This window comes from Ovis canadensis, chromosome 21, assembly GCF_042477335.2.
Source record: "Ovis canadensis isolate MfBH-ARS-UI-01 breed Bighorn chromosome 21, ARS-UI_OviCan_v2, whole genome shotgun sequence".
Lineage (NCBI taxonomy): Eukaryota > Metazoa > Chordata > Mammalia > Artiodactyla > Bovidae > Ovis > Ovis canadensis.
In genome coordinates, this window is record NC_091265.1 from 40,506,235 (window position 1) to 40,521,318 (window position 15,084).

The window sequence follows — 15,084 nt, forward strand, 5'->3', positions numbered from 1 at the left end:
CACAGATGTTAGCAAACTTAACATTGGAAGGACTGATGCTGAAACTGAAGCTCCAATACTTTGGCCACCTGATGCAAAGAACTGACTCATTGGAAAAGACCCTGTTGCTGGGAAAGATTGAAGGTGGGAGGAGAAGGGGAAGACAGAGGACGAGATGGTTGGATGGCATCTCTGACTCAGTGGACACGAGTTTGTTGAGCAAGCTCCAGATTTGGTCATGGACAGGGAAGCCTGGCATGCTGCAGTCCATGGGGTCGCAGAGAGTCAGACATGACTGAGGGACTGAACTGAGCAAATTTAAGCCTCAAGGAGCAATCTTGTGAAGTAGGTTTTCCTACAGTTTGGCCCTCCAAATCTGTGGGTTCCATATCCACGGATCCAACCAACTACAGGTTGAAAATATTCAGGACAAAAAAGAAACTTCCAGAAAGTACCAAAAAGCAAAATTTGCATGCACTGGCAACTATTTTACATACTGTTTACATTATATTAGATAGTATAAGTAATAAAGGGATGGTTTAAAGTATATGGGAGGATGTGCATAGGTTGTAGGCATTTGATATAAGGGACTTGAGCATCCATGGATTTTGGTATACTTGTGTGTCCTGGAACCAATCTCCCATGGAAACCAACGAATGACTTTATTATCATTCTATATGTGAGAAAACTTAGGCACAGAAAAGTTACATAACCTGCCCAATGTCATATACCTAGCAACTGCTGCTGCTGCTAAGTCACTTCAGTCGCGTCTGACTCTGTACGACCCCATAGATGGCAGCCCAGCAGACTCTCCCATCCCTGGGATTCTCCAGACAAGAACACCAGAGTGGGTTGCCATTTCCTTCTCCAATGCATGAAGGTGAAAAGTGAAAGTGAAGTCGCTCAGTCGTGTCCGACTCCTCCCAACCCCATGGACTGCAGCCCACCAGGCTCCTCCACCCATGGGATTTTCCAGGCAAGAGTACTGGAGTGGGTTGCCATTGCCTTCTCTGTACCTAGTAACTAGGAGAATTAAAAAAAAAAAAAACTTCAAGGAGTAACAGACTTCCCCACATGACAGAGTTCTTTCCTCATATAGTAGGTTTTATCATAATTTACAATTTCAAATTTTGAAAGAAGAAATATGCATGTATCTCATTTCAAAGCTATATTAGTAGTTTAGGAAATGCAAAGGGAAATAAATGTTATTATAAATGTTACCTAAGTTTCCCCATAAATGGTTACTTCTCTGATTCTGAAAGAGGAGAAGAATCTAGACTTTTTAAGTATCACCATATGTAGGTATCACAACAACTGGCTCCTGAAAAGATTCTGACCTCCTTGTTACTATTGGAGTTTGGGGGAATGGGTAGGGGAGCACAGAGGGAGGGACGCAATGTCTGCCTTTGGCATCAACACGAAGGAAAGAGACAGCAAAGGAAAGCATGTGTGAGCCAACAGGAGAAACACCATATTTCTAATGAGGTCTTCATGCCTTCTTTGTCTTCAAATGAAGACTGGAACCATGAAATTCCTTTTTTGTTAATGTTAAGATGTGGTAATGCCAAGCATTCATGACCATAAGCATGGAAAATTGATGAAATTACAATCTGTTCAGGGAAATAATGTAGTGATGAGAGAAAAAATCTTCACCTGTGTCAGGATCCTGATGGCAGCTTTTAAAAACAGGTGAACATTCTCTTCCCTCTCTGGGGGGGGAGACATCCCTTTGTATAACATGCCAAGTAGATGCACATGGAAAAAGGCCAAAGGAAAAAAAAGAGATTGACACAAATAATTGAGATATTTTTAAGGGCATGTAAGTCAGTGAGCATTTCATTAGTATCATTTCAGCAATTTTCTGCTCTCCAAGAAGAAGCCAAATTGAAATCATATCCTTCTACTTAATGAGCAAAAGAATGTGATTATCTTGCTGGAACATTAAGATTTGAGACGTTCATGTGACGTAAATCAGAGTTAATCTAAGTAAAATAAGCCTGGCCCTTTCCCAGGAATGCTTTTCATCAGGATACATTAAAAGTCATCACTTCTTTAAGAGCTATTAACAGCCACAACTCAATATTCAGAGTCATGCATTTCTAACATATGGTATATTGAAGTCTCGAGTAATTGAAAAAAAGAACTGCTTTATCTGGCTTCCCTGGTGGCTCAGACCATAAAGAATCTGCCTGCAATGTGGGAGACCTAGGTTCTGTCCCTGGGTAGCGAAGATCCCCTGGAGGAGGGAATGGCTACCCACTCCAGTATTCTTGTCTGGAGAATCCCATGGCCAGAGGAGCCTGGAGGGTTACAGTCCATGGGGTCACAGAGTCGGATAAGACTGAGTGACTCACACACACACACACACACACACACACACACACACACCTTATTAATGCTCTCAAAAGTGACAGAATGATCTCTGTTCATTTCCAAGGCAAACCATTCAATATCACGTTAATCTAAGTCTATGCCCTGACCAATAACGCTGAAGAAGCTAAAGCTGAACAGTTCTATGAAGACTTACAAGACCTTCTAGACCTAACACTCAAAAAAGATGTCCTTTTCATTATAGGGGACTGGAATGCAAAAGTAGGAAGTCAAGAAACACCTGGAGTAACAGGCAAATTTGGCCTTGGAGTACAGAATGAAGCAGGGCAAAGGCTAATAGAGTTCTGCCAAGAGAATGCACTGGTCATAACAAATACCCTCTTCTAAAAACACAAGAGAAGACTCTACACATAGACATCACCAAATGGTTGATGCTGAAATCAGATGGATTATATTCTTTGCAGCCAAAGATGAAGAAGCTCTATACAGTCAGCAAAAACAAGACCGGGAGCTGACTGGCTCAGATTATGAACTTCTTACTGCCAAATTCAGACTGAAATTGAACAAAGTGGGGGAAACCACTAGACCATTCAGGTATGACCTAAATCAAATCCCTTATGACTATACACTGGAAGTGAGAAATAGATTTAAGAGACTAGATCTGATAGACAGAGTGCCTGATGAACTATGGATGGAGGTTCGTGACATTGTACAGGAGACAGGAATGAAGACCATCCCCAAGAAAAAGAAATGCAAAAAAGCAAAATGGCTGTCTGAGGAGGCCTTACAAATAGCTGTGAAAAGAAGGGAAGCAAAAAGCAAAAGAGAAAAGGAAAAATATACCCATTTGAATGCAGAGTTCCAAAGAATAGCAAGAAGAGATAAGAAAGGCTTCCTTAGTGATCAATGCAAAGAAGTAGAGGAAAACAACAGAATGAGAAAGACTAGAGAGCTCTTCAAGAAAATTAGAGATACCAAGGGAACATTTCATCCAAAGATGGGCTCGATAAAGGACAGAAATGGTATGGACCTAACAGAAGCAGAAGATATTAAGAAGAGGTGGCAAGAACACACAGAAGAATTGTACAAAAAAGATCTTCATGACCCAGATAATCATGATGGTGTGATCACTCACCTAGAGCCAGCCATCCTGGAATGTGAAGTCAAGTGGGCCTTACAAAGCATCACTATGATCAAAGCTAATGAAGGTGATGGAATTCCAGTTGAGCTATTTCAAATCCTAAAAGATGATGTTGTGAAAATGCTGCATTCAATATGTCAGCAAATTTGAAAAACTCAGCAGTGGGCACAGGACTGGAAAAGGTCAGCTTTCATTCCAATCCCAAAGAAAGACAATGCTAAAGAATGCTCAAACTACCACACAATTGCACTCATCTCACATGCTAGTAGAGTAATGCTCAAAATTCTCCAAGCCAGACTTCAGCAATACGTGAACTGTGAACTTCCAGATGTTCAAGTTGGTTTCAGAAAAGGCAGAGAAACCAGAGATCAAATTGCCAACATCCACTGGATCATGGAAAAAGCAGGAGAGTTCCAGAAAAACATCTATTTCTGCTTTATTGACTATGCCAAAGCCTTTGACGGTGTGGATCACAAGAAACTGTGGACAATTCTGAAAGAGATGGGAATACCAGACCACCTGACCTGCCTCTTGAGTAACCTGTATGCAGGTCAGGAAGCAACAGTTAGAACTGGACATGAAACAACAGACTGGTTCCAAATAGGAAAAGGAGTACGTCAAGGCTGTATATTGTCACCCTGCTTATTTAACTTATATGCAGAGTACATCATGAGAAATGCTGGGCTGGAAGAAGCACAAGCTGGAATCAAGATTGCTAGGAGAAATATCAATAACCTCAGATATGCTGATGACATCACCCTTATGGCAGAAAGTGAAGAAGAACTAAAAAGCCTCTTGATGAAAGTGAAAGAGGAGAGTGAAAAAGTTGGCTTAAAGCTCAACATTCAGAAAACGAAGATCATGGCATCCGGTCCCATCACTTCATGAGAAATAGATGGGGAAACAGTGGAAACAAGAGGCTGACTTTATTTTTCTGGGTTCCAAAATCACTGCAGATGGTGACTGCAGCCATGAAATTAAAAGACGCTTACTCCTTGGAAGGAAAGTTATGACCAAGCTAGACAGCACATTAAAAAGCAGAGACATTACTTTGTTAACAAAGGTCCGTGTAGTCAAGGCTATGGTTTTTTCAGTGGTCATGTATGGATGTGAGATTTGGACTATAAAGAAAGCTGAGTGCTGAAGAATTGATGCTTTTGAACTGTGGTGTTGGAGAAGACTCTTGAGAGTCCCTTGGACTGCAAGGAGATCCAACCAGTCCATCCTAAAGGAGATCAGTCCTGGGTGTTCACTGGAAGGACTGATATTGAAGCTGAAACTCCAATACTTTGGCCACCTGATGATAAGAGCTGAATCATTTGAAAAGACCCTGATGCTGGGAAAGATTGAGGGCAGGAGGAGAAGGGGACGACAGAGGATGAGATGATTGGATGGCATCACCGACTCGATGGACATGGGTTTGGGTGGACTCTGGGAGTTGGTGATGGACAGGGAGGCCTGGCATGCTGCGGTTCATGATGTCACAAAGAGTTGTACACAACTGAGTGACTGAACTGAACTGAACTGAATGCTCCTGAATTCTGCTGATCTGAATGAGAACTGCCTGATCTCAGCTGGGCCCACTCCTGTGGTCAGCTGGCGTACTGACTGTGGGTAGACTGGTCTAGGATGACTTTGACCGCCCACCTTAGCTCTGCTTGCACATGGTGACTCATCCTCCAACAGGCAGGTCCCAGTTTATTTTCATGGCAATGACAAAGTTCTGAGAAAAAGAATAGAGGCAATCAAGACTTCTTGAGGTCTAGACTCAGAACTAACGCAAGGTCTTTACCACATTCTTTTGGCCAAAAATAGGATATAAGGTCAGTCCTGATTCAAAGGGTGGGGAAACAGAGTCTGTCTCAGGATGAGAGGAACTGCAAAATATCATTGCCAAGGGGAAGAATGGAAGCCACCGAATTTAATTGGAAATGGATTGCCTCCAATTTACAGATGGATTGAAATGCAAAAGTACACTGGCCCCCCATTGTTTGACTCTGGAGACACATATTCCTAAAGCAATAAATGTTAAGTCAGGTTCCCCAGTTAATGAATGAGCTTATTATCCCACAAAGTTGAAGAAACAACTATGCATTAGCAACGTATATAAAAATAAATCATGCAGTTGCTAGGAAAATCACAATGAAGAGGAAATTAACTGCATTAAATCAGACATTTTTTAATTTTTTTTAGATAAAAGTGCCTTAGAAAAGCAAGTTTTGTTAAGAGAATGCCAACTCTATGGATATCTTGAATCATGCAGTGCTTTTGTTCAGTCACTCAGCAATGTCCAATTCTTTGTGACCCCGTGGACTGTAACACACCAGGCTTCCCCATCCTTCACTATCTCCCAGAGTTTGCTCAAACACATGTCTGCTGAATCAGTGATAATCCAACCATCTCATCCTGTCATCCCCTTCTCTTGCCTTCAATTTTTCCCAGCATCAGGGTCTTTTCCAATGAGTTGGCTCTTCACATCAGGTGGCCACATTAGTCAAGCTTCAGCTTCAGCATCAGTCCTTCCAATGAATATTCAGGACTGATTTCCTTTAGGATTGACTGGTTTGATCTCCTATCCAAGTGATTCTCAAAAGTCTTCTCCAGCACCACAGCTCAAAAGCAAATTCTTTGGTGCTTTTTTATGGTCCAACTCTCTAATCTCTACATTACTACTGGAAAAACCATAGCTTTGACTATATAGACCTTTACTGGCAAAGTGATATCTTTGCTTTTAATATGCTGTCTAGGTTTGTCACAGCTTTTCTTCCAAGGAGCAAGAGTCTCCTTGCTGCAGTCACCATCCGCAGTGATTTTGGAGCCCAATAAAATAAAAGTCTGTCACTGTTTTTATTTTTTTCCTTCTTTTTGCCAGGAAGTGATGGGTCAGGATGCAAGATCTTCAGCTTTTAAATGTTGAGTTTTAAGCCAGCTTTTTCACTCTCCTCTTTCACCTTCATCAAGAAGCTCTTTAGTTCCTCTTAGCTGTCTGCCACAAGAGTGGTGTTATCTGCATATCTGAGGTTATTGATATTTCTCCCAGCAATCTTGATTCCAGCTTGAGCTTCATCCAGCCTGGCATTTCACATGATTTACTCTGCATATAAGTTAAATAAGCAGGGTGACAATATACAGCCTTGATGTACTCTTTTCCAAATTTGGAACCAGTCCGTTGTTCCATGTCCAGGGCTGTTGCTTCCTGATCTGCATATAGGTTTCTCAGGAGCAAGGTAAGGTGGTCTGGTATTCCCATCTCTGTCAGAATTTTCCACAGCTTGTTGTGATTCACAGTCAAAGGCTTTAGCGTAGTCATGAGATTGTAAGACGGTGACCTGTGAGAAAATGAACAGTGCCTTTTCTCCAAGCCCTTCTTTACCATATACTGCCTCCATGGTTCCACCAAACATATGATTCTGGGTTCTAAATGCCCTCCCCCACTCCATTCTCATTCTTACACTTATCACTGGGAAATTGAGGCAACTGGAGTAAAACTTCTCAAACCAGTTGTCTAGTTGTTCATTCCCCAATCACTCATCAGCCTACTTCCATCTACCTTCCATTCCCACTTCTCCAATGAAACTGACCTTGTCAAAGTCATCAATCAGATCTGAGCTACAGAATTCAAAGGTCATTTTTTAGTCATCATCTCATATGATCTTTGAGCAACACTGAGCCCCACAAAGGACACTCTCCTTGAAACATATTCATCCCTTTGCTTTTGTGAAAGGGATTTTCCTGATTTTCCTCTTGCTTCACCAACTCTTCCTTCTGTCTGCTTTGCCAGTTCATCTTTTCTTTCCCCACCCGTAACTCCTTACATATAAGAATGCCCCAAAGTTTGATCCTAGTACTTTTTCCCCAGCTGTACTTTCTTCCCAGAGTATCTCAGCCATTCCTATGGTTGACAATCAGAGAAATATCAAGGGCAGGGAAGTGAGAGTTGCCCATTCCTGGTACAGGCAATGCGGGTACATGGTCTACAGAGATTATTAAAACAACAGGACCAGTTATGTGTGGGTCTAATTTTCATTATCACCAATTCTAAACAGTCATAAACTACTCTTTCCAAGGTAGGATGGGTATCTTTGGCTGACTTAAGTTGTAACAGCGGTTGCCATTATTGTGGAGTTTTAATAAAAATTTGGAAGTTTCAATTTAGCACATTTTGATTCCTTATTCTTTAATAAGCACTGTATTCGACATGGACGTTAATTTTGAGAAGGCCCGTTTATGCAGTCAGTTCTCCCCCTCTTCTATAGGACACAGGCAAGCTCTGCTATAGGCGTTTATTTCAAGAGAGGTTAGTGATAGTTTGAAATTACTCAGTCTTGTGGTACAGTTCATTCTGTTGCCCCTGGAGCACCACATATTCCCACGGTTATGATTATATACATCATGGTTATATATACCCTCAGCAGGGACAGCATGGAGTTGGAAAGAATATGCCCACTTCTCTCTTCCTTTTAACTTGTTGAAGTTTAGAGAGGAAGGGAAACCAGGGGAGGAGGGTGAGAAATGCCTGTACCCCCTCGTAGCTCAGCTGGTAAATTGCAGAATCCACCTGCAATGCAAGAGACCCCGTTTCGAATACTGGGTCAGGAAGATCTGCTGGAGAAGGGTTAGGCTACCCACTCCAGTATTCTTGGGCTTCCCTTGTGGCTCAGCTGGTAAAGAATATGCCTGCAATGCAGGAGATCGGGGTTCGATCCCTAGGTTGGGAAGATCCCCTGGAGAAGGGAAAGGCTACCCACTCCAGTATTCTGGCCTGGAGAATTCCATGGACTGTACAGTCGACTGAGCGACTTTCACTCACTCACTCATAGAGTGGAAAGCATGTATGTGCGTGTTCACTCGGTCATGTCCAACTCTTTGTGACCCCATGGACTGTAGCCCATCAGCCTCCTCTGTCCATGGGGTTCTCCAGGCAAGAATACCAGAGTGGGTTGCTGTGCCCTTCTCCAGGGGATCTTTCCAATCCACTGATCAAACTGCAGTCTCCTGCACTGTGAGAACTCCCAAGAGATTTTGTTTATGTATATTATATCTGTCCACTATCATTCTATTAGAAATTTAAACTGAGAGATTTTAAAAATATTTGTTACTTCAATATTCTGAAAACTGTAACTTAACAAAAATAACCTATTTGGGTAAAAACAACTGTTTCCAAAAGAAAAAAAAATAGGGAGAAGAATTAACATTGTTTTGCATTTTTGCATATCCCTTTTACTGTCTAGCTTAATAAGATGGATCTTCATGTCATGTAGACTCTGGAAAAGTCCACTATACACTCATGAGAAAATCAGTTCAGTTCAGTCGCTCAGTCATGTCCGACTCTTTGCGACCCCATGAATTGCAGCAAGCCAGGCCTCCCTGTCCATCACCAACTCCCGGAGTTCACTCAGACTCACGTCCATCGAGTCAGTGATGCCATCCAGCCATCTCATCCTCTGTCGTCCCCTTCTCCTCCTGCCCCCAATCCCTCCCAGCATCAGAGTCTTTTCCAGTGAGTCAACTCTTGAGAGAATAAGAGTGAATAAATCAAACAGTACATTACTATTGTTATGAAAATAATTTGAGCCTCTCTGAAAGAGTTCTGGAAGCCCCCAGGAGTTTCAAGATCACATCTGGAGAGCCTCTGATCTAGTCTGAGTGTGACAAGTTCAATTTCTTGGATCAAGGACCATGGGAAGCAGTGGAGCCAGCTGGTGACACACAGACATTGAATCAGGCAGAGGTGAATCTGTCCCTCAGCTTCGCCACTTAGAAATATGTTGTATATATCATATAAGCCTCAGTTTACTTACTTCTGAAATGGGAATAATGTCATTTATTCCACTGGGCTACTGTCAATATAAAACAGGGTATATATGTACTTGCCACAGTACCTAGGACATTCTAATTATGGAGGAGAGGGGAGACAGGGAGAAACAAGGTCACTAAATGACCTTATAAAGTCATGTGCTGTCCTGATACACTTTTGTTCTTATTATCTAGTTTGAGGGGGTAAATGTAAAAACATGAATAGTGTATTACAGCACGAGATGGGATGATATGCCATGGTACCTTCTCCTATCCATTCATATAGTGGAAGCTCCCACAGGCGGGGTTGAAAATTGGCCAGCTACTTGAAGGAGCAGTTAAAGCAGAGGATCATACAAAATAATATACACACATTCATCTAAAAGGTGTTATTTTAATCTAAAACACGTATACAAACATCAGTCTGCCAATCTCCTGAATCGGGGCCAATGCTTTTCTTTGAGGACACATCTCATAATTGGTGAGATTCATAATCTCACCTTTCTTACAGAAAACACACCCTTAATAATCACATGTGATTTCCAGCCTCTTTTTTATTTTAGTGTATGGAGAACTTACAGACACTCGAGAAGCAAGTACAAAACCTTCTGATTTCACTATTTTTTCCCGAATAGTCTCAGTTTTCTTTACCTGGCTAGGAATTTGTTTTAGTGATCATCTTTGAACTTAATCCCAAGACATCAAACTTAGTTTCTGAAGGAACAACAGCTCTTTCATTTTGCACTGAAATGTCATTGATTTATCTCATATTTAGTTAAATCATATAACTACAGTAGAAGAACAACTGGCATAAAAAGGCTTGCGAACAAACAACTCTCTCTTGATAAGCATACAACCCAACCCACGGCAGCAGACACATCCAGGGAGCTGCAGAGTGACTGATAAGCCAAGACTGCTCATGGGGCCTGAGAACATAACTACATACTTAATAAGGAAAACAGAAGCCAGTGGTTTGTCTGAATTAGTTTGAAGTGGAAATTGCTTAAGAGCACTTTTTAGATCTGTATGTACTGTCATAGAAAGATATTTAAAAACCGAGGATCAATCCCAACTGAACTGAAAAGAAACCCCCCAAATCTATATACATCCACATGGTGCAAATGCACAGATTTCAAATATGTCAGCCTCTACAATCATGTGAGCCAATTCTTTAAAATAAATATCTTCATACATATATTTATACATGTATACACAAACACACATTCACACACACGATGCGCATGCTCATGAGAGGCTTTTAGTTTCCACTAGGAATAAGCAAGATAAGTAGGTCAGGGGCTTTGACTCTTAAACTCCGTGGGGCTTAAAATCACTGTCATATCCACTTTTGTTACTTCCCCCCATATTATCAGTCAAATGGTTCAATGCCGAAGCGTCACAGCTAGTTTCAGAGATGGCATAAAAAGGGTCCCAGAGCAGGTGTATGCTGCTCCCTAGCTGCACTCAGTAAGGAGAATCCCAGAGGAGAGAGCTGGGGTAGGACCCAAAGTCACAGGAGCAGGCTGAGTCCCAAGATACACAACAAGGAGGAATAAAGCCTCCAGGAAGGCAAATCCCACTCAAGGTTCTAAGACCTCAGAGCAGAAAGGCCTCTGATCACTCCCCTTCCCCACAAGCCCACAATTTCTAAGTTAGGGGATGTACAGAGGTCACTTGAATGCTTGATATAACCCTCTCTTCTGTGCTGATTTACAGATTAATAAGAATCTAGCAGAAAAAAAAAAAACCAAACACCACCACTAATGAGGCTGACAGGTGTGCCCACAACAAACCTAAGCTTTCCCAGGCAGTCAGTCTAAAAAAGCATTTTTCCTGCAAGGCCAAAGGGACGTCTTCAGCAGGTGACCCTTTCATTTCCTACTAATTCAATTTGTATAGTAATAAGCATAGCTCATCGACTAAATCTGCCTTTCTCTTAGCAAGGAACTTGATATGCCTTGAAGTTGCTCACTTAATTCCCATCTCATGTTACAATCAGGAAGCTATATTTTGACTTGATTAAAATTAAGAAATCTGAGATTTGGAAAGAAGCTTAACATACATCAAGAAGAAGCTTTAGCCTCTTCATTTGATGGTAAGAAACCCTCAAATAAGACAGATCAGAGAGTGAGTGCTGCAGAGCAGAAACTACCCAGGGAAAGGGATCCAGGGTGTTCCGGCAGACTGGCTACATGCGTGGGGTCAGGCGAGGGGGAGGCTAGATGCTGGGGGGTGACAGGGTGGATGATCCATTTCCCAGGAGAATGACAATGTGGTGATCTGGTTAAGCCCCCACCAGGAAGCCCTTGTACCTTCAAACCTAGGCTTAAATACTTTCAGTGATGTGATGGGGAGCTGGGGGGTTGGGGGGTGAGGGTGGGCAGGGGTCTCACCATTTCAGTTCAGTTCAGTCGTTCAGTTGTGTCTGATTCTGCAACCCCATGGACCTCAGCAGGCCAGGCCTCCCTGTCCATCACCAACTCCCGGAGTCCACCCAAACCCATGTCCATCGAGTTGGTGATGCCATCCAGCCATCTCATCCTCTGTCGTCCCCTTGTCCTCCTGCCCCCAATCCCTCCCAGCATCAGAGTCTTTTCCAATGAGTCAGCTCTTCGCATCAGATGGCCAAAGTACTGGAGTTTCAGCTTCAACATCAGTCCTTCCAATGAACACCCAGGACTGATCTCCTTTAGGATAGACTGGTTAGATCTCCTTGCAGTCCAAGGGACTCTCAAAAGTCTCCAGCAGACCCAAAATAAACAATTTTTGTTGTCGTTTCTGGTTTTTTCTAATCAAACCAAGTCTGCTTCCTTGAAACTTCTACCCATTACCCCACTGGTTCTCACCTTGGCTGACATTTAGGCTTACATGTGGAGCTTCGAAAAAGTCCTGACACCCCAGCCTACACACCACACCAATCAAATCCGAATTTCTGAGGGGAGAAGGTGGGGGGGGGGGGCATAATGTGTGCGTACGCACATGCGTGCTAAGTTGCTCTGCCGCGTCTGACTCTTTGCGACCCTGTGGACTGTAGCCCGCCAGGCTCCTCTGTCCATGGGATTCTCCAGACAAGAATACTGGAGTGGGTTGTCATGCCCTCCTCCAGGGGATCTTCCTGACCCAGGGGTTGAACCCTCCCCTCTTACGTCTCCTGCATTGGCAGGTGGGTTCTTTACCACTAGAGCCACTTGGGCAATGCCAACCCAAGCGTTAGTATTGTCTAAAACTCCTCGGATTGTCGCAACTGGGGGGCCAGGTTTGAAAAAAAACCTCTGTTTTTGGTTCAGTTCTTGCATTAGTTGGCTAGGGCTTCCATAATAAAATACCACAGATTAGGTGGCTTAAACAACGGAAGTTAATCTCACAAGTCTAGAGACTGGGAGTCCAAGATCAAGATGTTAGCAGGTGTGATTCCTCCTGAGGCCTCTCTCCGTGGCTTGTAGATGGCTGCCTTCTCCCTGTGTTCTCGCATGGCATCTCACTGTGTGCGTCCCAAGGTCTGTCTGTCTCTTCCTACCAGTCAGGTCAGATTAGGGCCCCATCCTTATGGTCTCATTTAACCTTAATTACCTTCATAAAGGCCAAACACAATCACATTAGGGACTGGGGCTTCATATGTGAAGGGGCATGGTGGGGGAACAGGGCAGGAGACCCAACTCCTCCTGTAACAGTCCTGCTCACTGACTAGAACTGGCTGATTTAGAGCTCCTCACCCACAGTGCCATGGCACCCACATAGGCCATGGGCTGTCAGGCTGTGAAGGTGGCCAGCTGGATTCTGGGGCCGTTGGAGGGCCTAGGAGAGCTGCCTCTAGCCCTGTGTAGCTATCCAAGCATCCTTTGAAAACAACAGGGCCAGATGCCATGCCCAGCAATCTCATGAAGCCCCAAATCAGCAAACAAAATGAGTTATGTCTGGCCTTCAGTTATTTGGGCAGGAACATCTCCTTGGCAGATAGCTACAGAGTATCCACAGGGCTATCGGAGGGTCCCGGGTACTCAAGAAGCACAAAGCACAGGACAGAGAGGCAGGGGTTAGGGGCTACATGGGTGGGCTCCAGGTGGTGGCTTCTACCCTCTCCCTTCACATAAATCAGGTGACATATTACGACAAATGAAGTCCTGGCAAAGAAGTGGATTCTACAAATTAGGGCTCAATCATTCTTTTGAAAGACTGATGTGTAGGTGTTTAGAACAGTACCTGGCACTTAGTAAGCCTCAATAAATGTTGAATGAACCAATTAATAACAGAATATTTTATTGGATTTGAAATCCATTAGAAATGTCACAAGAGATTTCAATGTTAAAGTTATTTACACTTAGTTACAACTCTTGAAACTGCTGAACAATTGGAAGAGTATTTCTTTCTACTTTTGTCTCATGTTATGAAAAATGGTTTTCATTGTTGTGATTTTAAAGAATTGGAACCAGTTCAGTTCAGTCAGTCAGTTGTGTCCGACTCTTTGCGACCCCATGAATCGCAGCACACCAGGCCTCCCTGTCCATCACCAACTCCCGGAGTTCACTCAAACTCACGTCCATTGAGTCGGTGATGCCATCCAGCCATCTCATCCTCTGTCATCCCCTTCTCCTCCTGCCCCCGATCCCTCCCAGCATCAGAGTCTTTTCCAGTGAGTCAACTCTTCGCATGAGGTGGCCAAAGTACTGGAGCTTCAGCTTCAGCATCATTCCCTCCAAAGAACACCTAGGGTTGCTCTCCTTCAGAATGGACTGGTTGGATCTCCTTGCAGTCCAACACTCAAGAGCCTTCTCCAACACCACAGTTCAAAAGCATCAATTCTTTGGCGCCCAGCTTTCTTCACAGTCCAACTCTCACATCCATACATGACCACAGGAAAAACCATAGCCTTGACTAGATGGACCTTTGTTGGCAAAGTAATGTCTCTGCTTTTCAATATGCTATCTAGGTTGGTCATAATTTTCCTTCCAAGGAGTAAGCGTCTTTTAATTTCATGGCTGCAATCACCATCTAGGTGATTTTGGAGCCCCAAAAAATAAAGTCTGACACTGTTTCCACTGTTTCCCCATCCATTTCCCATGAAGTGATGGGACCAGATGCCATGATCTTCGTTTTCTGAATGTTGAGCTGAATAGCTTATCATTAAACAGTCTTGATCAGAATTGTGTGTAGCTGGGCTTCCCTGGTGGCTCAGTGGTAAACAAAGCACCTGTCAGTGCAAGTGATTCCTGACCACTGTAGGAGCTTCTCGATCCTTGGGTTGAGAAGATTCCCTTCTCCAGGGAATGGCAACCCATTCCAGTATTCTTGCCTGAGAAATCCCAAAGACAGAGGAGCCTGGCAGGCTACCATCCATGGGATTGCAAAGAGTCAGACACAAGTTAACAACTGAGCGTGCACACACACACACACGCACACACACACACACACACTTCAAGTTTAAAATCTGACATTAAAAAGAAAAGCCAGGTTCATTGAAGCAATGTTGTTCATTGTTTCCAAGCAATGTTCCAAAACAACTCATTAACTTTATTAACTTTAAGGAATTTAATTTAAGGGACTTCCCTAGGGGTGCAGTGGATAAGAATCCACCTGCCAGTACAGGGGACATGGGTTCAATCCCTGGTCCAGGAAGATTTCATATGCTGGGTAGCAACTAAGTCCATGTGCCCCAACTACTGAGCCCACGCACCTAGAGCCTGTGCTCCGCAACAAGAGAAGCCGCCACAATGAGAAGCCCTAGCACGGCAACAAAAGGAGCCCCTGTTTGACGCAACTAGGGAAAGCCCAGGCAAAGCGACGAAGACCAAGCACAGTCAAAAATAAATAATTTTTTCGAAAAAAGAAATTTTACTTAC